Below are 25,476 nucleotides of genomic sequence, written 5' to 3'. Positions count from 1 at the left end.
ATTTACCCTATTCTTATCTGACTCAAAAGAACAGCAAATAGCAATTCTTATTTCTTATGGGCTGGGATTTAGAGGATTTTGATTAACTCAATGTTTCCATTATGAAAATACACTCTATTAAGTTCTTCTTGCTTATAACCTCTTAGCAATGAGTACAAAGACTTAATTATGAAAGTGTAATCTTCACATTTATAATATAAATTACATCTGTTTTAGTTGGGTTATTGCTGTGTTTGTCCCAGTTGCTAAGGAGATATGGACATACCATTTAATACCTTGCCCAGAGTATTTTGTACGTCCCATATTTAACAAGAGCAATACTGGCATCTGTGAAATATACTCTGTTAAACATGTGGTGCCTACTCAATGATGAGGAAAACAAGGGTAAAGTAGATTGCAGGGTGTGTGTTATGCCTATGTCTAGTTTTATTTTTATGTTGAATGTTTACAGAAATGTGAACTCTCATTTAATTGTGAGTTTCTCTTTCTGGGAGTACGAAAATGGTAAAATATTAAGAAGAGAACATTGTCATATACTTGTCACATGGACTCGTATTCTCAAACAAGAACCTCCAAACCTTTATTTTTAGTGAATGAATTAGTGCCCCTGTTAAAATTGTGCCTTTAAAGTAAAGGATAGATTTTTCTTGGAGGTGATAGCAGAATACTAGAAGGCTTGAGCTGCCTTGATTATAGGCTTTAAATGTTCTGAAGATTCACCATGCTTTCTTTTTGTCTAAAACCAAAAATTACCATATTCTTTAAGTAAATCGAAGGTTTACCATAGAAAAATGACAATAAATGCAAGTAAAAAAATTCAAAATGTTTTTAATCTCTTTATTTAAAAGTCTGTTATTGAGATCAAGGAAAAGTTACAGTGGCCTGCAGTGTTAGCACGGAGTTTTCATATTTTTTTCCTTGGAGCTTGGAATCAAGATTTAGCAGCTGTTTAAATAAGAAGAGTGGGTGACTTATAAGTCATTTCTGAGAACTGGCAGAGTAGAGCATGAAAAGGGATCTGTTAGATATGAAGTGGAATATGCAAGCTACCATAAATATATTGTTGGGGTATTTCTCTTTAGTTTTTAAAACAAACCCAGATGGCCAGTACTGCTTTTTTTTTTTTTTTGGCAATCTATAGACAAAAGAGCTTACACTGATTATTTGAAACAGGATCAGTACCACAAACAAATTACTAGATAAATTGCACTTCATAGTTTATGAAAAGATTATGAAAAGTTTATGAAATAATTAGAATTCATGGGATTTATGGGTGAGCTTTGCATACTGTTCTTGGCTGTAATTGCTATGTACAAATTGCTTCATGTTTTATCTGTATTTCAAGTAACAACCTGTTCCTGAAGTGGGGCAGTTGGTCTTCCATTAATTATATGAGTTCCTGCTTCCTATCCAGGTATTACACAAATGTTGCTTGTTTTTTGTTCCAGTAACCATTGGAACTAGTATGGTCTAATTTACAGATCAAATATACATGGGCCAGAATTGGCTTTGATTGGCAGTACGTGGACTACATTGCAAAAGTATTACATCATCTGACCTCACTCCAGCTATTTGGGATGCTGGGTATTTGGCAACACTTCAGCATAAATATTTTTGTCGTCATAATGCAAGAAAGTAATCATTACAGTGGGGTATATCACAACCAAGAGCAGTAGCAGCCTGCTCACTTCTCTCAGAGAATAAACCTATGCATTTTTAATTAGTTGGGCTTACTTTCATATAGATGTGCACAAGAATGCGGTTTAGGCTTAATTTTCATAGGATGCACTGTAAATCTATAAAAGCAAATGTTTTGCAGCAGGCTCGGGTAAATGTCTTGTTTGTTCCTATTTCACATGTGTGGTGCTGCAGCCAGTGAGTGCCTCTACCCATTTACAGATGGAACCAGATTGACCCAATGGAACCAATTGACCCAAAGAGCCACACCAATTTGTTGTAATTCTGGATAGGTAGCCGTATTAATCTGCAGTAGCAAAACAAAATAGGAGTTCAGTGGCACCTTAGAAACAAAGAAAATATATTCCGGCATTTTTTGTGCGCCATGAAGAGAGCTGTGGTTCATGAAAGCTTTCAATGGAATAAGTTGTGTTAATCTCAAAGGTGCTACTAGACTCCTGTTTTGTTTTACTGATCCGCTGCATGACCTATTTCTTTGAGTCCCAGACAGCTCCCAGTGATCACAGGTCTCATCCAGCATCACTATAAAAAGCACCACCATAGATTTTGTGCTCTATAGCCGGGGGTGGTATTTAAAAACCTGAACTCACAAGCCCAGCCACAAACTGTTGACCCTTGCTGAGTGGAGGTGGGCACAGACTGGAAAACCCCCATGGATCATCAGCCCGTGGTCCATTGCATTTCATGGACCACAGACCACAAACTTTTCATGGACACGCCCCGTTCATGGACCGATTCATCGGTTCTAGATCCATCATTTCTGGGGGCCCTAGGACCACCCCTTTGCACTCAGAGATGCAAAACTCACAGTGAGGCTTCAGCAGGCGCTCCTCCAGCCACCCTCCAAGTTTAGACAAGATTGTATTTTGGAGGTCTGAGTTACAGACACCCAAAGCAGTCACCCCCAGGAAACTTCCAGTAGATACTTCCAGTAGGAGTCACAAATGCCAATTGACTTGCAGCACCAAAAAGTTGCAATGAAATAAAATCAAACAGAAAAGGGTGGGGAAGAGCCCCCTCACTCACCACACAGACACCTTTCCAGCCATTGCCTAGGGAATTAATTCTTGCTCCTTGCTCGCATAGAGAGGAACGGGAGCTCTCTGGTTGGCAGCCAGAGCTGCCTATCAAGGTTTTGAGGGCTAGGATTGGTGCATTCCAAGGTCTGCAGAAGGTCTGCGAACATCCATTCCATTGCCTAGGGAGGTGATAGATTGGCACCAGGATGTCTGGACTCATGGACCACGGACTGGCTCAAACAGACCAAAGTTCATGAAAAACGTGAGTCCCATGAACCATGTGTTCACGAACCACAAACCGGGCTAGACCGTATCAAATTTAGGTCCATTTTGTGGACCATGCCCATCTCTGTTGCAGAGATGTATGCAAGACAAGAACAGAGGCAATTCACTGCTGTAGTAATGAGTGTTAACAAAGGTATGAAGATTATTATGCCAATTTAGCACCTGTAACAGGAGAGAAATCCAAGCTACTGATTAAATTTAATATGTAACTTTTTGTATAGTTGTAGATTACTAGTCATATAATAGTTTTTCTTCATATGTAAGACTGATGCTTCGAATCAGCTGTCATGTCACTCAAGTGGTTATGGCAGGGGATATGTCACAGCACAATGCTTTGGAATACTACGTAAAATCTTGTATTGCAAGGTCATTTGTATGTTGGTAAAAACTACAATACATCTTACATATACATATATACATATGTATATTTGAAGCTGCCTTATATTGAATCAGACGATTGGTCCATCAAGATCAGCATTGTCTACTCCAGACTGGCAGTGACTGTCCAGGCTCTTGAGTAAAAGTCTTTAACATCACCTACTATCTGATCCATTTACCTGGGACTTTCTACATGCCAAGTACATGCTCTTCCACTGAGCTACTCCGCCTCCCCCAGTTTGTCTGCACATAAAGAATACAAGTCTTAAAATTGCAGCACTTCAGGTTTGAGGTTAAGGCTGATTCATCTTGTTCGCATACATATATCAGACATGCTTAGCCATTTTTAACCCATATTCATATGTGATTGTTGTTTTTCTGGATTATCTCATAAGACAGTAGATCAGAATTGAATTTGTGTTGAATCCAAGCTATAGAACAACCAATGGAGTGGGTTTGGAGTGGGTTATCAAGCTGATTCCACAAAATGTGGCCTCATTCTCTTTCCAAAACATTCTTTTTCAAGTTTCCACAGTTAGATAGAGGTCTTCACAATTCACTTATGCTTGAACCACTCTTGAAGCTTGTGGCGGCAATGAGGAGGTGATGCGGGGAGGGAGAACAGAGAGAGAGGGGAGATTTCTGAGGTAACTGCCCTCTGGATTTACTAGGAATGCCAGGTCTCCCTACCTTCCCGGTGGGGGAGGGGAAACCTGATGTTTGCCTTTTTGGCTTTCCAGGGTGCTGGAAAGCCAAAAAGGTAGCTGCCAACACTTCCACCACTGACTTCTCCAATATCTCTGGATATGCTCTAGTGATGCCAAGTTCCACATCCACACCTGGAATAGCTACATTTAACTGCATGGAGAGTAAGTGAGACTCCCTTTCTCGGCTAGGATATTCTCAAGAAGTAACCAACATGCTACTAGCCTCTAGGAGACAGTCCACTAACAGGATATATAATGTATCACAGAAAGCCTTCATAGGAGATGGAAAAGAAAAAATGGTTAATGTCATGAAACCCCAAACCAGATCCATTCTATACTTCCTACGGGTCTGTCATTCAAGTGGTCTCAGAGCCTTAACCTTAAGATGTCAGATCACAGTCTTAACAACAGTGCTGCCACACTACCAGGGTCTGAATCTGTCCAGACACCTCACATATGTAGCTCTCTCTAGTGTGATACTCTGAAGGACAGCCAGAGGTTCACCAATTTCTAACTTGGAAATTGCATGCAGTTCTGTCTGCTGTTACCAGACACCCCTTCAAGAGCCTATCAAGGAAATTCCTCTTAAGTGGCTGAGGACTTTGTTCCTTACCACAGTTACATCTGCAGGAAGGGTATTCGAACTGGGTACCCTGTTAATTAGCTTGAGCTACGTATCTTACACAAAGACAAAGTCCTGAGAACAGATCCCACCTTCATACCAAAAGTGATCTCTCTCACAGATCACTGGAATTATGTCTACTATCAGTTAACCAAATACTTTTCATCCCAAAGAAGACATGTGGCATACTCTGGACGTAAGACTTATTCTAAAAGCATTTCTTTGTAGAACAGAGCAAATCTGGAAAACTGCTTCCTTATTTATCTCTATATCCTCACTGATTAAGGAATGAGTATGTCTAAATCTGCCATTAGCAGTAACCTCAAGGCATGCATCATTGAAGCATACAAAATTAAAAAACTAGACATACCAGCTAGGATTATTACTCACTCAATATGACGTGCTGCAACCAAGGCTTTTTTTCAGCAGGAATGCGTGGGAACGGAGTTCCGGCACCTCTTAAAAATGGTCACATGGCCGGTGGCTCTGCCCCCTGATCTCCGGACAGAGGGGAGTTTAGATTGCCCTCCATGCCACTGAGCGGTACGGAGGGCAATCTAAACTCCCCTCTGTCTGGAGATCAGGGGGCGGGGCCACTGGCCATGTGACCATTTTCACTGAGGGTGATTTAAACTTTAAAAAACTCCCCCCTTGTTCCAGCTGATGCAAAGTGACGTCATTGTGCGGTCTTGAGTTCCACCACCTCTTTTCCCAGAAAAAAAGCCCTGGCTGCAACCAATGCAACATTTGCCAAACATGCTACGGTGAAGAGATTTGCAAGGCAGCTACTTGGTCATCTGTATCTACCTTTGTTAAATATTAGAAGCTGAACACCTACAACTCAGCTGATGCAGCATTTGACAGAAGAGTATTACAACATATCTTATGACCAGATGACAATGACCCACCCAGAAAATAGGGACACTGCTCTGGGAGGTCCCATCAATATGTCCTCCATCTCAGAGGGAGAACGGACCATTGGATACTCACTGGTAAGGGTCCTTCTCCTCTGAGGAAAGGAGGACATCTTGTCCTTCCCGAAGTTATTGTGTTTTCACTCTCTTCCTCCTGACAAATTCCTGTCCTGTTGTTTCCCCTTAACATGTTTGTTACTCATCTTTCTCCTTGTTATTCAATTCTAGAGTGTTATATTAGTAATTATGACAATATAACTGCTTTTGGAGTTTCCAAAACTTAAAGAAAGGGTGACTCCCACTAGGAAGACAGGAGGTAGAAAACTTGTTCCTGCCTCCCTGAATGGAGGGTGGCAATCACCCATCAATATGTCCTCCTTTCCTCAGAGGAGAAGAACCCTTCACAGTGAGTATCCAATGGTCCATTCCACCTGCACACACACACACCATTACCCCCCCCCATCTCCCATTTTGGGCCCCAGGGACCTGGCAACCCTAACCGTGCCCCTAAGAATGATGAGCCAGAGGTCAGGTGGGAGGAAAAAATGGCAGAGGAAAGGACCCTGTCCCTGCCTCCCAGAAGAAGGGAGGGAGAAAAGAAGAGCTAGCTTCGGTGATTATAGGCCTGAAGAGGGGAGGGGAATGGTGTCAGCCAAGCTAAGGGAGAATTTTTTTGTCAAAAATACAGTTAAATGTCTAGATGCTTGCTAGCCTGGCAAATAACTGATGTTCCAATAGCTGGGTGAAGCCAAAAAATAGTTAAAATCTTTAAAGTCCTGTCTAGTCTTCACATGCAGAAATGCACTCAAAGGGCTTCTTCGCATATTAAATATTCTGGGTTTACCTAAGATATGGTTATAGTTACAGCTAAAACTGTAGTGTATGGGTTTCACCAGGTTTATCAGCTCCCTATTAGGTGTGCACTCAGAGGTATGTGCCATTTACTGTCACATAATGTGTGAAATTATCTTAAAAACTGTAGAAGAGAGAAACACTGTAGAAGAAAGAAAAGTAATGGCAACTGGAAGCTCAGTTTTCCCATTTCAGTTACTGGCACTCTTGCTTCTTCTAAAGAAATATAGTATAGGCATCCATTCCTCTTCATTATTTGGTGCAAAATGGCGCTGTCTAAATCTTTGAATCACAGGAGGGAATCACTCCACTCAGCAACTTTCTATTTAGTTGATTCTAAGGAGCCTGTAACCCATTTTCTTCAACCAATCAGGGCCTCACTCTTGTAGGCTTCAGTGAAATAGCTAAACTGGAAAAGTTGCTAATTTCAAACACAGAATCATGTTTGCTGAACTTGAAATGCCTTTGCAGTAACATTTAGTTTCAGGACCATAATGTTTATTCATAATTTTAGATACAACAGTTTTATATAACAGATTGAAAATGTTGTCAAACCTAACATGGTCTCTGTATTGAGCTAAAATACTGTTTTAGCTTGTTTTCTCTCCTGGAGTTGCACCCTGGGAAGTTTGCTGTTACTGACACATTTCAAACCATGTTTTCTGATTCTGGTTTGCCAGCCAATACACCAAACCATAGTTGAACTTCATTTGTATTGTTTGACATGATGTATGGATTAAGGCTTAGTGTGAACTATAAATTGTTATTGGTGACATCTGTACCACTTGTGTGTGTATGTTATGTGCCATCAAGACGCCTGTGGCGACCCTATGAATAAAAGACTTCCAAAACATCCTATCATTAACAGACTTGCTCAGATCCTGCAAACTGGAGGATGTCGCTTCTTTTGAGTCAAGCCATCTCATTTTAGGTCTTCCTCTTTTTCAATTGCCTTCCACTTTTCCTAGCATTATTAACTTTCCCAGAGGATCTTATCTTATCATAATGTGGCCGATAGCCTCAAGTTGTAATTTTAGCTTCTAGGGAGAATTCAGGCTTGATTTGATCTAGTACCCACTTATTTGTCTTTTTGGGCCGTCCATGGTATCTGCAAAACTTCAGCACCACATTTCAGATGAATCAATTTTCTTCCCGTCAGCTTTCTTTACTGTCCAACTTTCACATCCACAAATAGGGAATACTATTGTTTGGATTATTTTGATTTTGGTTCCGGGAGAGACATCTTTATCTTTAAGGATCTTATCTACTCCCTCACAGCTGCTCTTCCAAGTCTCAATCTCCTTTTAATTTCCTCATTGTAGTATCCCTGTTCATTGATGATTGAACCAAGGAATAGAAAACCTTGGACAATTTCAGTTTTCTTATTGTCAACTTTAAAATTGTGTGGCTCCTTAGTAGTCATTACTTTTGTCTTCTTGATGTTCAGATGTAATCCTGCTTTGGTACTTGCTCCTTTAACCTTCATCAGTAGTTGTTTCAAATCTTCACTTCTTTCTGCCAATAATGTGGTATCATCTGCATATCTCAGATTCTTAATGTTCCTTCTGCCAATTTTTACTCCAACTTCTTCTAGATCTAATCCAGCTTTCCGTATGATATGATATGCTCTGCATAGCACTTGAACAGGTAGGGAGATAATACTCATCCTTGTCTGACACCCTTGCCAGTTAGAAACCTTTCTGTTTCTCCATATTCTGTCCTAACAGTAGCCTCTTGTCCAGAGTACAGGTTGAGTATCAAAACAATCAGATGTTATGGCACCCCCATTTCTTTTAACACTATCCATAGCTTTTCATGACCCACACAATCAAAAGCTTTGCTGTAATCTATAAAACACAGGCTGATTTTCTTCTGAAATTCCCCGGTGCATTCCATTAGCTATTGTAAATTTGCGATGTGATCTCTAGTGCCTCTTCCTTTCCTGAATCCATCTTGAACATCTGGCATTTCCTGTTCCATATATGGTGAGAGTCTTTGCTGTAGAATTTTGAGTATCCCTTTGCTTTCATGAGAAATTAACGCCATAGTCTGAAAGTTGCTGCTCCACTTAGACAAAAGTATGGGTTTAGTTTACAAAAGATTTATTTAATATTTAAGCCGACATGATGTAGTGTCTAGAGGGTTGGACTAAAATCTGGAAGAACCAGGACCAGATCCCCACTCTGCCGTGGAAGCTTGCTTGGGGACGTTGGGCCAGTCACTCATTCTCAGGCTAATGTTCTGAGAACTTGTTCTTTTAGGCAAGCTGAGCTATCCCTGTTAGACTGAAACAGAAAACAGCCACTCTGTTCCTTATAACAAAAAAACCCTTTGTTTTAACTGTGCTCGGGCTCTGGGAGTCTCCTACCACAGAAGCACAGAAAAAATCACCTCATAACATTTTATACTTTTTACATAAAAAAGAGAGAGAACAAGGAACCAATAGAAACATTAGAAGACAACTTTCTCCTTATATGGGAGAATTGACAGTTATCTCAATGTTGCCAATATACCCTTGGGCCTGGCATATGTGACCTACTCACTTCAAGCTTGTGGCTTTATTCCTGACCTCTGTCAGGATCTTAGTCAGATTTCCCAGGACACTAACCTACCTAACCTTAGCCTATCCGACTTAATCTACCTCAGTCAAACCTTCCTTACAAGGTTGTTGGGGGATAACATGGAGTAGAGGAGAATTATGTAAGCCACCTTGGGTCCCCCTTTGGGAGAAAGATGGGGTATAAATGAAGTAAACATAAATATTTTGAGTATTTTTTCCATTAAACATTTTTGATATATATTCAATTCAAATTTACACCATAACCAATCTTGGATTTTATTTTTCAAGTAAAATGCAAAATGAAAACGCCAAAGAAAAATTTGCTCAGAATCATAATAAAGTTTTTAAAAGTTTTTTTAAAGTATTCTAATATTAGGCTGCTTTTAATGGTCTGAGTAAGGTCTGGACTACACATTCAGCAAAATGAGGTGGAAGATTCCACTATATTCAATTCATGTTGCAGGCATTTTTAATACCCCATGTTAAAAACTCCCTGCAAGTAAAAATATAGGGCAATAGGGACAAAGGTTCTATCCAGCCTTTTATGCTGGTATTCTGCCTGCAGAGGTTTTTTTTTAATATAGGAGAACATTTAAAATATGATCCTCATATTTGTTCTCCCACCTCAGTATTCTACCATCTCTTCCCTTCTTCATTCTGCTGTTTGTTTAAACCAGACATACCATCTAATAATGAAATTGTTTTCTATAAATAATATCACACTCTGTTTTGAAGTAATTGAGTAGTTTTCTGTAAATGAAATCATGCTGGTTTTAGGTGAGGTTGTTGAGCATTTTAAATGCATTATAATCACATGCTAAATTTGTAGTTAATTTGACTGTTACACAGTGTATGTGACTTAATGTAAAATCAAACCTGCCTACATTTTAGCAGCTTCTAGGATGTGCCCATTTGCAAAACATAGAAAGGATTAAAGTATGCAATACCATCTCACTATTTTGCCATAGGGAAGCATTGCCCTCTAATAAATAACACTGTCTTCAGCTCATAAACCAGCACTTTACCATCAGCCATCAGGTAAATTTGAAATGTCAACTAAAGGGTGCATGAGCACTCACAGATTTCTGTTGGAGGCAGCAGCTAGCATCATAGATTAGGCAGAAATCTGTAGGAAGGAAATGTTGACCTTTCTTAAATATTTCCTCTACACACATGTATTTTAATTAGTGGTCCCTGAAAACATAAGGTCTTTCGATTTACAGTAGCTGATATGAGTGAGAATGAACACTATTGAAAAAAAAAATCAGGAATTCTTGGTGCTAATTCTGGCTCTGATCTTCTAATATGATGATAAATATAAAAATGGACAGCTTGATTTGCATCCTCATGACATAGAAAATTGCAGATCAAGTTATTGTGTCCCTTTCAGAAAACACACCAGTTATTAGAGCCAGTTTGGTGTAGCGGTTAAGAGCACGGGACTCTAATCTGGAGAGCTGGATTTGATTCCCCGCTCCTCCACTTGAAGCCAGCTGGGTGACCTTGGGCTAGTCACAGTTCTCTGGAGCTCTCTCAGACCCACCCACCTCACAGGGTGTTTTGTTGTGGGGATAATAATGGCATACTTTGTAAACCGCTCTGAGTGGGGATTAAGTTGTCCTGAAGCGGTATATAAATCGAATGTTATTATTATTATTAAATTATGAATTAAATGTTGCAAAGGCTTTCCTAAGAAGTTCTTCACAAATTGGGATTAGAAGGCTAAAAGTAAGCATTACCAATAAATGGGTGGAGGGGGGATGTCTTGAGAATACAGAGCTAGTTCAAGAGTGTCATCATGTTTCTCACAAATCAGATGTATGTAGTAAGCTAAGGATTGCATATTCAGTTTTCTGCAAATTGTGTCTAATTTGGATATACCTAGAAGACAGAATTATTACTGAGGTACAATATAAAAAAATCAGGTTTCAGCCTACCCTTTCAAGAGTAACTAGTTTATATGTACCTCTCTATGTAATTATGATTTTCTTCTGAGATTTCATTGGGAATTTTCAGTTGGCTTTCCATGCAACTGTTGGTATCACTAGCATAGTTAATCTGCTGGATGATGTATTTTCTTTGCTTATGGATGGAGCATTAGCTAATTCTCCCCTGATTTAAATAAAACCATGTTAAACAGGTTAGTAGTATGGAAAGTAATAATGCTTAAAATGTGTGATTAGAGGGGAGAAATTGAGACATTCATTTCAGTTGGATTATTTGTCAGCAATGTAAATAAGAGCAATGCTGAGATTTGAGTCAGTATTTCTAGAAAGAGTAATGAGTAATTGCTAAACACTTACAATAGTGTATGGGGACAGGGAAGAGTGAGGCTGCCTTTATTGTAGAATTTAAATTATTGTTCAGTAAGCTTGCCAATGGGAAGGAAGATGGCATGGTATAGCCTGATCTCTTCAGATCTTGGAAGGTAAGTAGGACCAGTACTTGGATGGGCAACCACCAAGGAAGACTTTACAGAGGAAGGCACTGGCAAACCACCTCTGCTTCTTTCTTGCCTTCAAAACCCCTTGCTGATCACACAGCAGACACTTCCAGACCACCCAAGATGCATGGGGGGGATTGGGGGGTGGAAAGTGGAGGCCAGCTTGACAGGCAAGCTCCTTATCCCTCTCTCCCTCCTTTGAAGTGTGGCTGGGGAGAACAGACATGCTACCTTTGCCATGGGGAGGGGCAGAGCCAAGGCAGGCCTGGGGCCAGTCCTATTTTGGGAGCCATTTTTCTGAACCAATCTGACCCTGGTTTAGAAAAAGATCATATGAAATCATCACAGAATTCTTAGTTTATCCCTGCGGTATCAAGCTATAAAATCATCTCTTATAAATGAATAATATGTCATGTGACAACAGAAAAATACATGCTGATTATATCATGTGGTTTAAAATGGTATATTCCAATTACAGTTTGGAAAACATGCTAGCTGTGCATAGGGAACTACAGCTATCCTGAGGATCGGTAGTATTATATAGTTTTCTTGCAGGATCTCTCATAATTTACTGAAATTGGTTCACTTTGTATTTTGTAGGGGACCACCTGATGGGTCTTACCACTGTGAGAAGGATCTACAACTTCTGCTTGCAAAGGAGCTGCAAGAAAGTTTGCTGCTATCAGGTTGGTGTAACTATGCACTATATAGTATATGTAAAATGGCATTTTGTTAATGGAAAATTGCAACATAGTTATGAAACATGCTTAGCTGTTCTTCCAAAGATTGTAAATGGAATGGTTTGATAACCTTTAAAAACATAGGAAACAACGCTAATCATTGCAGTTGTTTGACATCTTTGGAGTTTAGGAAATGGCTTGGAAGGGTAGCTTCTTGGCAATTTGTAACTGAATTTCATTGGTCCTGATCTGTGTTGTGGCAATTAGTCTTGAGTTTAAAATTTCCCAAGTAGCTGTAGTTGCTTTCTTCTAAGTATCCAAAGAACTTGCGCCGGATTTAGAAAACTAAATTTAAAAATATTGTGCATTTTCATGATTCACATCCAGGTTGTCCAACTGTTAAACAATTTATTACTTTAAAGTGAAAGTCAGAAATAAAATCACTTTAATTCTAGCAATATTGCCCTCCTTCCAGTAATTGCCTTTTGTGTTCTCTTTTATCTAGTCATGGCTTTTCTACTAACTCAAGAGAACAAGGGTTGGTTTTAGGAGGTTTTGAAGAAACAGTAAATATGTTTCTTGTATCTAAGGATATATTCTACATTGTGATTTCCTGGGGAATTCTCATACCTTCGTTTGGGGATCTTTCCCATCTTTAATTCCTGCATCACTGCATTGGCCTTATTCTGCTTTCCCCTCAAGCTCCCTGGTGTAATTGTCACCAGTGGGCTAAAAAGAAACCATGGAGTTAAAACTGTAACAAAACTAATTTTCCGCAGTTAGTTAATAAAATGGTAAAAGTACCCCCCACCCCTCCTCCCCATGTACAGTGATTTAAGGGGGGAGGGTGAGAACTACATCAGGGACTTTCCATGCTGCATCATGATATAAAAGGGGAGTGTAAGTTACATTTTGGAAATAATTCCAGACAGGTATACTAGGCTATACCTGGGAAGGTATGACCCTATGTTGAAGCAGCAGTACCAGGATACTGGCTTCATTCTTGTTTTTGCATTATCAAAATACATGTACTTTCGAAGTATAAGGAGACAGGTTTCTGCCTCATCATACCAAGCTGAAAACTTTTTTCTCAAAATGTATTTTTGGCCATTCAGAATGTGTTTTTATTTTATTGGATTGCTTGGGTAGTTTTGCAGCATCTTCTTTCTTTTTGTTTTAGTTTTTAAAGAAAAGGTATAGGAGAAAATTAAATAACTATTTAAAACAAAACACTAAGAAATATAAGGAGGATTAAAATCCCAGTAGTCTCAATGAGTATTTTATCTTGGTTTTTTAACTTGTGAAATGTGCATATTTAATAATAGTTTTAAACCATTTTATCTACTCTGAGCTGTTTAGTCGAACTATACTGTGATATACCCCCCCCCCCCCATTTAATTGGCCTTGTTTAATGCTAGCTTTTTGAATTACGTTGTGTCATCTATTCTGGAAATTTATCTGCAAGCATGATTTCCTTAGGTAGCTTTTAATTTGCACATTAGTTAGGGAAAGTTATTCATTTTAATCTTGAATCCCTTTATATTTCTTTAGCTAACTTCATTCCAATTTGTAATCCCTTTTCACCTTGAAGTTTGTAATTATGTCTGTGTAGGACTTAGTGAAATTTTGACATAGTCTTTGTTTACAGTTATTATTTCTGATTTAAACAACATTCTCAAGTTGCTGTCACATTGGTAATTTTTCTGCTTAACCAATTAATCAAAAGCTGTATCTATGAAACACAGGAATTCCTTGTTCCATGGATCTAACAACTAAAAAAGAATTAATGTGTATTCTTAAATGTTTATGTACTGTTTTGAGAGAGAAATGCAGAGACAAGTAAAGGTGGTGCAGTCCATATTTGCAGGAAGTAGCTCCTTCTCTAGTTCAGGGTTGGACTGAAATCAATCCTGGAGGGGAAGGGCTCTTCCCTTAGTGCGCCAGTTTTTTCCAGCACGGTTGCATTTTTCTTGCTCCAGAGAGCAAGCAATCCCAGACAAACTTAAAAAAAAAAGACAACTCCATTCAGTGCAAGGCTTGTCAGAGTAAAAGGAAGGGCCTGTCCCTCCACCTCCCCTCCCTCCTAATCTCCGACTAGGAGAAGAGGTCTTGCCGGGAGGCGCGAGGGACAGTCAAGCAAATGAGTCGATGACTCCTAGCCTGCCTAGGACCCAGCTCCAGTGAGGCCACAGAGACAGGCGTGCAAAGGAGGGAGAAGGCTTAAGTCAGGCACAGCCTCCTAATACTGCGTGCGAAAGGGAAGGCCATCTTTTGAAAAGCCTGGGAGCTGTTTCTCTTGTCGTCGTCGGCAGGAGCCTCAACAAATTCTTGTGCAGCTCGCTGAATCGCGATAAGTCGCCCAGATGGGGCCACGCCTTTCCTTTCCCTCAGGGAGGCCTACAGGTGAGTGGGGGAGGAAACTGGTGCAGCATATGCCCTGGGAGTACCCTAGAAGATTTTGGGCAATCAGATTGGAGACCAATCTGACCAATCAGATTGGAGACATAGTTCTTATGCCCTCTCTGTCTCTCTCTGTCTCTCTCTCCCCCCACTCTTCTCATCTTGGCTTTTAGGTGGGAAAAGAGTTGGTAGGGCGGGAATGGAGAACAAGGAGGCCTCGACAATGACCTTAGTAATTTGGAGCCACCAAATTCACCACTGTCCACACAATCGTTACCAGGCCCTAGTGGAGATTATGATCTAGACCTCTCAGGCCAGGATGCCAAAACTAATATCTTAATGCCAAAAGATAAGGCTGTTCCTAATAATATCTTGGCATGGCTATGAAATGAGATGAGGAAAGAACTCAGAGAGGCTCTGAAGGAAATAAAGGGGCAACAGCCACAAAAGCGGGTTCCTAGTAAGGGGAAAGGACCAGCAAAATCGCACTCTCATATTAAAACCAAAAGGTGTAGAAGAGAGGAAAACTGCTTAGAAGGGGATGTCCAGGGTCAGCAGCCCAGCCTCCGGACTTGCTGACAGGTAACGGCAGGGGGCAGCCGGGAGACAGCAGTTCAACTGCTCTGTCTGGCAAACAGAGCCAGAACCTGCCTACTCCAGGGGGAAGGGGCAAAAGGCCAAAGCCTCAGAAGGCTGGAGGGAGCTGGGAGAAACCAGCTAGTTCCACCCCCCAGGGGGAAGAGAGGGGGCTAAGCAGGCTAGAGGAAAAGGGCCAAGGCAGGGGGAATAGGGACCCAGCAACAGCCCAAACAGAGCCCTTACCTGCCAAGGAGGAGAAGCAGCCACTACAGCCCAGAGCCACACCCCGGCTAGAGGACAGCAGCCTGGCTCAGGAGGTGCTAGGGGCGAAGGCCCTCCAGGTGGAGCTGCCACAGGCATTCTGGGGGAGGAGATGGGTAGCCCCACCCGGCATCAATGAGCAGGCAGCCCAGAAGCTGGCCAGGGCAGCTCCTCGCGAGCAAGGCCAGGCATGCTCAGCAGCACAGAAGCTGGCTGGGGCAGCTCCTCGCGAGCAAGGCCAGGCATGCTCAGCAGCACAGAAGCCGGCTGGGGCAGCTCCTCGTGAGCAAGGCCAAGAAGACCTCAGCTGGGGATGGCTCGCATTCAACCCCACCCGGCAAGCAAGGCAAGGAAGCCAAGAAGGGATTAGTGGTAGGAGGGAAACACCTGAGGGAAGGCACAGCTGGGCCAAGTCAGGAGAGGGAACAAGCCTAGAAGGGCGGGGTGGGGCGGGGAAAGGAAGACCTATATAAGGTGGCTAGGAAGAGCTCTGAGGTGGTGGGTGTGAGTAAGGAGTGATCGTGTGGAGTGAGAGCAGAGCAGTGCGAGAGTGGAGGCTTGGAGGAGAGTTCTGGGAGGAGGAGATGATGGAGGATGCAGAGGGTAAGCAGGCCAGGTTGAGCAGGCCAGCGAGTGGACTGAGAGGGAGTCTGGGTGATGTATACCGCCCCTCCTTCCACAGAGCAGGGTCCTGCAGTATCCCTGGTGCCCCTCTGATGTCAGGGCTGGCCCAGCTGGGGTCCCGCCCAGCGGTGGCAGCGACAAGCCCTGACAGGGGATTCTAGCCTCTCAGAGGAACTCAATTCAGGATCAGGGCAGTCAGATGCTCTGTTTGAGAGTGAGGAGGGGGAACTTTCAGATGAAGAAGAGGAAGCAGTTGGCTCCGCCGAAACCAGACTATTTTCCTAGGAGCTGTACTCCAAGATGTTACCAAAGGTCTTAAGAACCTTGGAAATAGCCCAAATGAGTTCAGGGAAAGAAGATACAGACTCAACTTACCCACAGGGTTTAGAAAAGGCCCTACCTAAAACAGGACCAACACAAATAGGAGTGCCCTTACCAGCAATGTTTCATAATGCCCTTAAGGCAGAATGGGAAAACCCAGCCAGTCCAAAACTGTACCAATCTGTCTTCAACAAATTTTAGTCCCTGGTACCAGACGCAGTGAAGAAAATCAAATTACCTATTGTGGACCATGTGATCACTAGCCTAGCTACCACTTCAGTCCTACCCATGGATGCAGAAGGGATGCCAAAAGACCCATTGGACAAGAAAATAGAACAAGCGCTGCGTAGAAATTTTGAAGCAGCGCTGCGTAGAAATTTTGAAGCATCATTGGCCTCCCTAAGATTGTCATCTACTGGTTCACTCTTTGCTAGAGCAGCATTTACTTGGGCCTCAAACCTGACAGCAGTGGGTAGTGAAGTGCCCAAAGAAATTAAGAATGAAGTCAAGAAAATAGCCCTGGCAGCAGCCTTTGCAGCAGATGCCACGTTCAACTCCTTCCAAATGTCAGGAAGAGCCATGGGTTTTAACGTCACTGCCAGACGCAGCATATGGCTGAGGAACTGGGACGTGGACCCTCCTGCACATAATAAGGTAGCAGCAATACCCTTCTCAGGATCCAAGCAGTTTGGAGAAGCCTTAGATATATATCTAATGGAAGACGCTGAAAAGAAGTAAGTCCTTCGATCAAAGAAATGGGAGGGGTGGAAGCAAGGGCAGGCACGTGAGACCCCAAGTGCACCTCCAAACAAGGAAGCGACAAACCATTCAAGAGCCACTGGCAATCTAGATCCAGGAATGACAGCAGACCATGCTCCTTTCGCAGACCAGGACATCAGGCAAAAGGACAAAAGAAAGGCGGTCAAGCATGACAACCAGCCTCAACAGGCGATTACCAAAATAGGGGCACGCCTACAGAAGTTTGCCCATCAGTGGCAACAAACAATAACGGATAGGTGGGTACTGGACACAGTATCCAAGGGTTACTCTTTGGAATTCGAAGCAATCCCACCAAATTGCTTCATCCAAATCCCAAGAAATTGGATGAAACAGAAACACAAAAATAAAGGAGCCAATACAATAGCTGTTAAGGATACGAGCAATAGAGCCAGTACCGCAGGAATACAGGAACAGGGGAGTTTATGAGCTATAATAAGACATGGCAAACGTTCCATTCCTGGTGTGAGGACAGAGACCAACATCCACTAACTACACTGATCAAACAAGACTTACTCTTTCAACAAGAGGGGCTGCACAAGTACTTTAAAGTGACAAGTGGCGGCTATCTCAGCAATAAGGTGATCCAAGAAGGGAACATTGCTCACAAGGCACCCCCATATTAGAAGATTCTTGAGAGGAACCATGTTAATAAACCCTCCTAGTATTCACAGGTTCCCAAATGGAACTTCAGCATAGTACTCATGGCACTCACAAGGGAATCATTTGAACCTATGGTGGCGTGCTTTCTGAAAGAACTAACTCTCAAACCCATTTTCCTAGTAGGAGTAACGTCGGCAAGATGGGTGTTGGAAATAAGAGCACTATCAGTGAACAGAGACCTGTGTATCTTCCATAATGACAGGGTGGTTTTAAGACCTGACCCAACCTTTATACCAAAAGTGAATTTGTCTTTTTATAGAGGGGAAGACATTGTTCTTCCCTCTTTCTGTACTTACCCTAAACACAAATTAGAAAGGGAGTGGCATAAGTTAGATGTCAGGAGAGCCCTTAGTTACTATGTAGTAAGAAAGGACCAAACAATTCCATAAGGTAGAAAACATGTTTGGGCAAATCCACACGCCCTCAAAGCATCCCGGCGTTGCACTAAATGTTCGCTAAACACCCTGAAGTATAGTGTCAAGGGTGTGTGGATTTGCCCTTTGTTACTTTTAGGAAAGGCTCATTAGGGGAAAAGGTGTCAACATCCACCATAAGCAGATAGATTTGGTTCCAGCCACATCTTCCTTGGTTCCACCTTGGTGCCAGGCAGAGCTGCCTGCTAAAAAGACTAAACTCAAATCGAAGTCATACAAGAAGAAGTAATTCTCTTCTCAGATACGACCACTTCGGTTCCATCAAGTCCATCCATTGTTCTGGTAACCCTATCTCCAACTCCCAGATGTTGTTCTGCTTCAGTTCCATCTCTCTCAGAGGGTGAGTTTTTTGAAGTGATTGAATCTACTGTGGTAAGGCAGAGAGGATCCTCGATTCCATCTGAAAATGATAGTCAGATGGAACTAGCTCATAATCAAAGATGCCATAGGTTCCATTACTCTGTATAGTTTCACTACCATTAATATGCTTACAGATACGAAGGTTCGCCTGGTATGAACCTTCCCCCTCATTACTTCTTACATGATGAAGACCCCTATGTATCAGTTCACTTGGAACCAAGATGTGAAACAAAATCTACATCAGTTCTGACCATGGTTCCATAAGACAGTACTGCTCCAGAACCAACATTGAACCATTCTACACAGTCTGTAGCAGTCTACACAGTCTGTAGCACCCAGACGTGCTACAGGATGATTCTCCACCACAACCTGGACACTAAAATTCTCAGCCTGGTTTGTGTCTCCCTTGGACTAATTTTTTCTTCACTGGTTCAAAAGGTCCTGTTAGAGGCTAGAAAACTATCCACCAGGAAATCATATTTGGCCACATGGAAAAGATTTTCTTTTTGGGCCAAAGACGACTATCTGAACCCTGTCTCTACCTCATTATCCTCCGTTTTACACAATTTGGTCCAGTTTAAAGGACCAAAATTTGGCTAATTCTTCTATTAAAGTCCACCCAGCAGCTATTTTGGCCTACCATGACAACGTAAGCAGGATGTCTTTTTTTGACCATCTACAATGCAAGTTCTTGCTTCGAGGTCTACTCTAGCCTATATTCTCCAGCATCCAGGCTGATTGCCCAGTGCATACTCTCCTTTATTCTCATTTCAATCATGCATAAACTTTTTGAGCCCATAGCTACCTGCTCCGTTAAGGTACTGGCAGGTAAAACAGGCTTTCTGGTGGCCATAACCTCAGCTAGTAGGGTGAGTGAATTGCAAGCCCTGAGATATGACCTTCCTTTTATTACAATGTTCGCAGATAAGGTCATTCTCTGTCCGAGCCTCCCTTTTCTGCCAAAGGTAACCTCCACTTTTCATTTGAACCAGAACATTGTCTTACTGGTATTCTTCCTACATCTAAGTATGATAGAGAGACTTTTGCACACCCTTAATATTAAATATGCGTTGTGCTTCTACTTGGACAGGACAGATCCTTTCCGAAAGGACCCTGATCTCTTTGTCTCATTTAAAGAGCCCCCAAAGGACCAGAAAGTCTCCGTACAGACTATTTTGAATTGGATAGTGTGACTCATTAAGGCTTCTTATAAACGGTCTAAACAACCACATTCTACAAGGGCTTGATCCACCTCGTCAGCCTTCAAATGGGCATCCCTCTAGCTACCAGGTCTATGCCATCCACATTTATCACACATTATGCCATTGATGTAGAGTCCAGAAGGGCTGGAGCTGTTGGCAAGGCCATCTTGAAAAGTCTCTTCCATTAAAGAGCTTCACACCCACCTCCTGGGTAAGTTAGCGTGCTAATCTCCCATGTGGGACTGCACAGAAGACATGATGATGAAACAGAGTTGCACTGACTGGTAACGGTTGTTCATCAAGTTGTCTTCTGTGCAGGGACACATCCCTCCCTCCTTCCCCGCTATGAGCTCTTTTTTCTTACCTTCCTTCTGCACTGGCAGCTTAGAGAACTGAAGGAGGGAGCCACTCATCCCATGTTTTATAACTGCACCTGGCTGAAAGTGCATGAAAAAGTTAGGTGAGAGTCTTTTGCCTAGGAGAGCTTTAGAATGTTCTGCACAGAAGACCTCTTGCTGAACAACAGTTACAGGTTAAGTGCAACCCTGTTTTTCATTCGCAGAACACTAGGCTGGCAGTTCTAAAACTACCTGTAGATTTCTGGTTCTGCAGATACCTAGATGAGATACGATGTTTCTTGGTTCTGGCTTGTTTTGACTGTATTAGCCTGTTCCATCGCTGATTACAAATTTTACAAGTAAACAACATTTGCTATAATATTATAAATGCAAATACTTCAGCTCATAGTTCAGCTTTCCTGATTGAACATTGCATGTTAAAGTAAGTTTGACATAATTCTTTCAATATCTAGGCAAATCTCATGTCTTTTATTACAGATAACCTGTATGCTAAAATTTGATCAAATGCTGTCTTTGGAGCAGTGAGCTTAACAGAAACAATCTCTTTCAGATGTTTGCTTTTTTGCATTGTGAAAGTGGAATTGGGTGCCATAGAAGAAAGAAAACTATATCCCTCTGTCTTTTGAAGCACCAATATCTCATATAAATTGAAAATATAAGTGGTATATCATCGCTTGAGTACGTCTGTATCTCTTTCCAGCCCTGTGCTTTATCAGATATTGCGCTTCAGAACAGGCATGTGCATATCTTGTCTTACTAGTTTTAACCTTCCTCTTTCACCTTTTGCTGATCTCAACAACCAGCTTAGCTACTGCTTGCAACAGTTTTAGCTTAGCCACCATTATCATTTGGGTCTAATGTTCCATCTCATAACTGACCTGTTGAACTTTCTTTCTTGTAGAGAAGGTGATAGATCTTGTGCCCAAGCAATGTCACTAAGCACCAGAGCTGGCTCTCAGCAACAGGTGGGGTGGGTGGGTGGTAGGGAGAACATAAAGCCCCAAACTCTTTCCCCTTCCTAGAGTAGTTTTGGAAATTTTTGTCTTCCTGGTTGAACACACAGGCTTGGAGCCAAAGGAACCTTGACCAGAACTCTGCATGGGAAATGGCTTTTTCCTGTCCTTTCTGTGGTAGCTTGCTGTGCTTCTCAGAATAATGGCACCTGTGAATTGAGGGACCCTTGGGAACAGCATGTGAGGAGTTATGTGCTGTCTGCAGTGAGGAAAGGTAATGTGAAAATTACCCTCTCCTTGTGTGGAAAGAGTACTTTAGATATATCCACGGTGTCTCTCTTCTCTTTTATGACCATCAACAACTCTTCAGGATCTACCCTAATCCTATTGTCTGACTCCATTACCTGGAGATGACAGAAACTGGGCCTGTGCATTACATATACTCCTAAACTATTACCTTTATCCTCTTGGAGGCAAAATTCTGTTCAAACTATTCAGGATAGCCCTTCCAGTAAAATTGAAGGATCAACTTGAAGAGGATTTTGTTTTCAGATGCTAACGATATGGTTTATAAAACTATTTTAACAGAAAGTGTTGTATTTTAGACAGAAAACATAAAACGGCATTGATTCCTTGTTTCTGTGCCTTTTCAGTTAAAACCAGATTAATGATAGCATAAAATTATTATTGGTATGTGTCTGCATGGAAGTCTGGTTAATGTTTTATTACTGCTGCAAGTAGAAAAGGTAACTCTGAACCCATATTCCTATTCAGGAAGCATATCTTTTATAGTTCAGCTATTAGGTATTTGTAGTAAACATCTTGAATACAATATAGTAGGATCCTCTTAAATACAAATTCCGCATAGCAGGTGACGGAACATAATAAAAACATAAAGTGTTACACAAATAACCTGTCAGAAGCAGAACACTGTTATTATAAACAACAATACAGTTTGTGTGCTGCATTAAGGTGTTGCTCTGAGGGTCTATGTTGAAGGATATAGCAAAGTCTGTAGAAACATCAACTGTGTTGGGGAGACCATAGGTTAGATGGAGACACAGGTGTTGTAGTGGCAGATTCAGACAATGTGGAGTTAACACATCTTGACTTTTGTCTTTGGTTTAACATCATGTTGCTGCAAGTACCCTGGAACGTCTTATTGAATAAAGGTCTACTTTTTTCCTGTCGGCAGAGAAGAAATGCAAAGTGTAGGCTTTTATTACCCTGATTATGTTACATATAATCTTTAAGTCTTTGAGTATGTTCAGTGTACTAGCATTGATCTTTGGCTCCCTTTACCTAAACACACCAAGGCTGCATCACCTATGACACAGTGTTATGTTGTATGTTAAACTAAAATACCTAATTCATTTTGTAGAGCATCTAAAATGCACTCCAATATTTTGAGCTGCCTGCATAATTCAGGCATGGTAATTTCACCCTAGTGAGGTCACAGTAGTGTGAAACTTCAAATAATTTAGATGACTTCTGAATACATATAGTTCATACTTTGCATAATGCTGAGTTTTCAGGTCACTTAGTTTGTGACCCAGCAGTCTCGTTCCCTGGCAGACTTGTAATGGTGGATAGTATAAATTTGCTATTCTGGGCATGTTATTTTATACTTTCAGCATTTCCATGCAAAAGATCCTGACTATAGAACAACAGTTACTTCAGTCAGCTTTATTACATCATTACTGACAGGGTTATTTCATTTGTGCTTGTACAGTCTGACAAATAACTTGTTGAACGTTTGCTGGTAAGAGATTCTAATATGTTTGAGAAACCAAGTTGAAAGAGTCCCAAGTAGGAAGGGTAGCTCAAAACAAAACAAAACATTTCTATGTGTATTCTCAACACTAGTGTCCCCAAAGCAGCTAAGAGTAGCATAAAACATGGTAATTAAATAGGGAATTAAAATGCTATATTATTTAAAACAGACATAAAATTGCAGTTTCACAGAAGCCCACCAGTTTAACAATATCTGCATCAAGTGCAAAAGCATGCCCCAATAAATCCAGCCTAAGTTAACCCCAAAGGTTGTCTAAAGTGAGAGGGTTGCATCATGAGGGAAGGTTTTACCAGTGCATTCTGGGGAATAGCTCTCTAGAGTCTGGGTATCACTACCCAAAAAAAGATCTGTATCATACGAAAGTCTGTGCATTGCCAAGAATGGGCAAAAATCTTACAGTTTTCATGGAGAGGTGGGGAGAAGCTCACCAGAGAATGAGGAGTTAAACTTTTGAGTCCTGGCCCAGTCAGCTTCTAGGAGTGCTGACTAATGTAAGATGCTAAATTAGGAATAGCAAATGCTTGCTATGGTAAGGTAGGCAGTGACAGTACTTCCCTTGAAGCTAGGTAGTGAGTACAAAACCCCTAAATGTTTAGAAGGCAGGATGCAGCATTAAGTAAGGGGTGTTTTGGCAGTAGTATTTTGATAGACTTCTCAGAGAAGCGCAAAAACAAAAGGCTTCAGACAAGTGATATCCAGACAAAGAGGAAGGTAGAGCATTGCTTTGAAACCCACATTTCCTGTGGTTATCTTGCCCATATAGCACCCAAGGATGCAGGTTGGATTTGTAAACAGGATTATATCAAGATGGATCAAGAAAAGGCCATTCTATTACAATAGAGCGTTATGGTTTCCAGGGCATGTGTTTTCACCACAACTCAGAAAGCCTTGCTCCTTGCACAGTAAGAAGTAGAAGTATTCTGCCCTTAATGTGGTCATTCCTGGGAAGATAAGGTTAATTTATTTTCTAAAAATGCAGATGAATTGTACAGCAATAAGACATCTTCAGGAATAACTATAAGATAGGTACCTTATGCTGTTTGCTTATATTTATATGAATGCAGGTGTAGCTCATGGAGCTCCCTGGAAATCTCCCAGCGTGCCATAAAGCAGAAAATACTGTTTTTGCATTGGCAGATGTTTCCAAAGAAAACCACCTCTTTACAATTCATGGTTCTTCCCTTATGGTATAATAATTTATGGAAGCAGCGACAGTGTGCATTGACTCTGCTCTTCTGTTCAACAAGGAGGGAGTTGTCCCTGAAGCAATGAGATGTTTTAGTGCATGGCTTTGAATGATCAAAATCAATTCTGGGAATCGTTATTAATTTTATTTCCAAAGTTAATAAAAGTTATTGTTAACAGTTACAAAGGCAGATTTGCTTTGCTATAGCACATATTAGCTTCAACATTGATTTTGTCTTGAAAATGTCCAAAAAGAGAATTTAGGGCAAATAAAACTGGTGTGAAGATGCATGTTTTGCTTGTATTCATAAAGATGATACTTTAGGGATTTATGTGAAATAGAAAACCTTCTGCTGTTTGTATGATATATAGTAATTTGTGCTTAAAAACACCCCCCGTTTGACTATAAAGATCTTATCTCACCTGTGTAAAATATTTATGTGTAAATGCATACTTTATACTTTGCCTTTTATAATCTTTGGGTTGCTTTATACTTTCCATAAATGGCAGTTGTGTTGCCTTTTGGAGGCAACAAAATGCGCTTTGCATTTGATGTTATAACTTTGACTACTCTCTTAGTTTATTTTGAGTACAAAGTAGAATTGAAGAGGCTGCAAAGAGTGGAGTATGAAGATGATAAAAGCAAAAGTTGAGAGCTAAGATGATTTTTTTTGTTAGTTCTTGCAATTATCTTGAACTCTTCATTACTCACTCTATTTTTCTGATTTTTGAGTTTAATTTCACTGGCAGCTTTTCTTCCCTTTAAACAGCAATAGTCTTTTGTTTATTGGTAGATATCACCATAAATCTTTGCTTTTAAAGACCTGCCTGGTACAATGTAACTGGCAGCGCCTGTTGAGATGGATGGAAGCTGAAGGCCTGTCTTTCTGTCTCGTTACTGTGTAGCCACCACATTTTTGCCTTGCCCTTTCTCCAAGGAGCTCAGGGCAGCATGTATGGCGGTTTTCTTCTTTATGCTGGCCTCATTGTGAAAGTCATTCAAGAGCCAGAAAGTTCCTTTTACAATAAATTATTGGAGTATTTGCTTGACTTAGCTTAACGTACAGAGGGAGTTATTTGATCCCAGTACATAAAGGATCTGATAACACCTGTGCTGAAGTGTAATAAATGTAAATTGTGCTTTACTTTACATTGTGGGAGCCAGATTTAATTGCTAGAAAGAATCAGTGAATGAGGTAAGTTGTATTAATTGTTAATGGTTCTGTAGCTTTTTAAGGTGCTGAGAGCTTCACATGCACCTCGCACACACCTTTGCAGTGATTTTTACAACATCCCCAGTGAGTTCAAGAGCTTAGTATAGAGTGTCAGTAAGAAATCCAAAAATCCAGAACATGTTACACATAATACTGTTTTTAAGGACCAATCAAATAACACATAACAGCCT

At 41.1% G+C, this 25,476-nt stretch overlaps 1 protein-coding gene across 6 annotated transcripts in view; it reads left to right on the top strand.

Annotated features, from left to right (window-relative positions):
* PTPRF (protein tyrosine phosphatase receptor type F) overlaps positions 1-25,476 on the top strand; it is a 717,473-nt gene that overhangs the window by 112,377 nt on the left and 579,620 nt on the right. For all 6 annotated transcript variants that reach the window (XM_054979543.1, XM_054979542.1, XM_054979544.1 and 3 more), the window contains exon 2: positions 12,079-12,164. The gene's annotated coding sequence lies outside the window, so the exon portion shown is untranslated. The remainder of the gene's footprint in view (positions 1-12,078; positions 12,165-25,476) is intronic.

This window comes from Eublepharis macularius, chromosome 5 (genome assembly GCF_028583425.1).
Source record: "Eublepharis macularius isolate TG4126 chromosome 5, MPM_Emac_v1.0, whole genome shotgun sequence".
Lineage (NCBI taxonomy): Eukaryota > Metazoa > Chordata > Lepidosauria > Squamata > Eublepharidae > Eublepharis > Eublepharis macularius.
The sequence above is the reverse complement of the archived record's forward strand: the minus strand, read 5'-3'. Positions and strand labels throughout refer to the sequence as shown.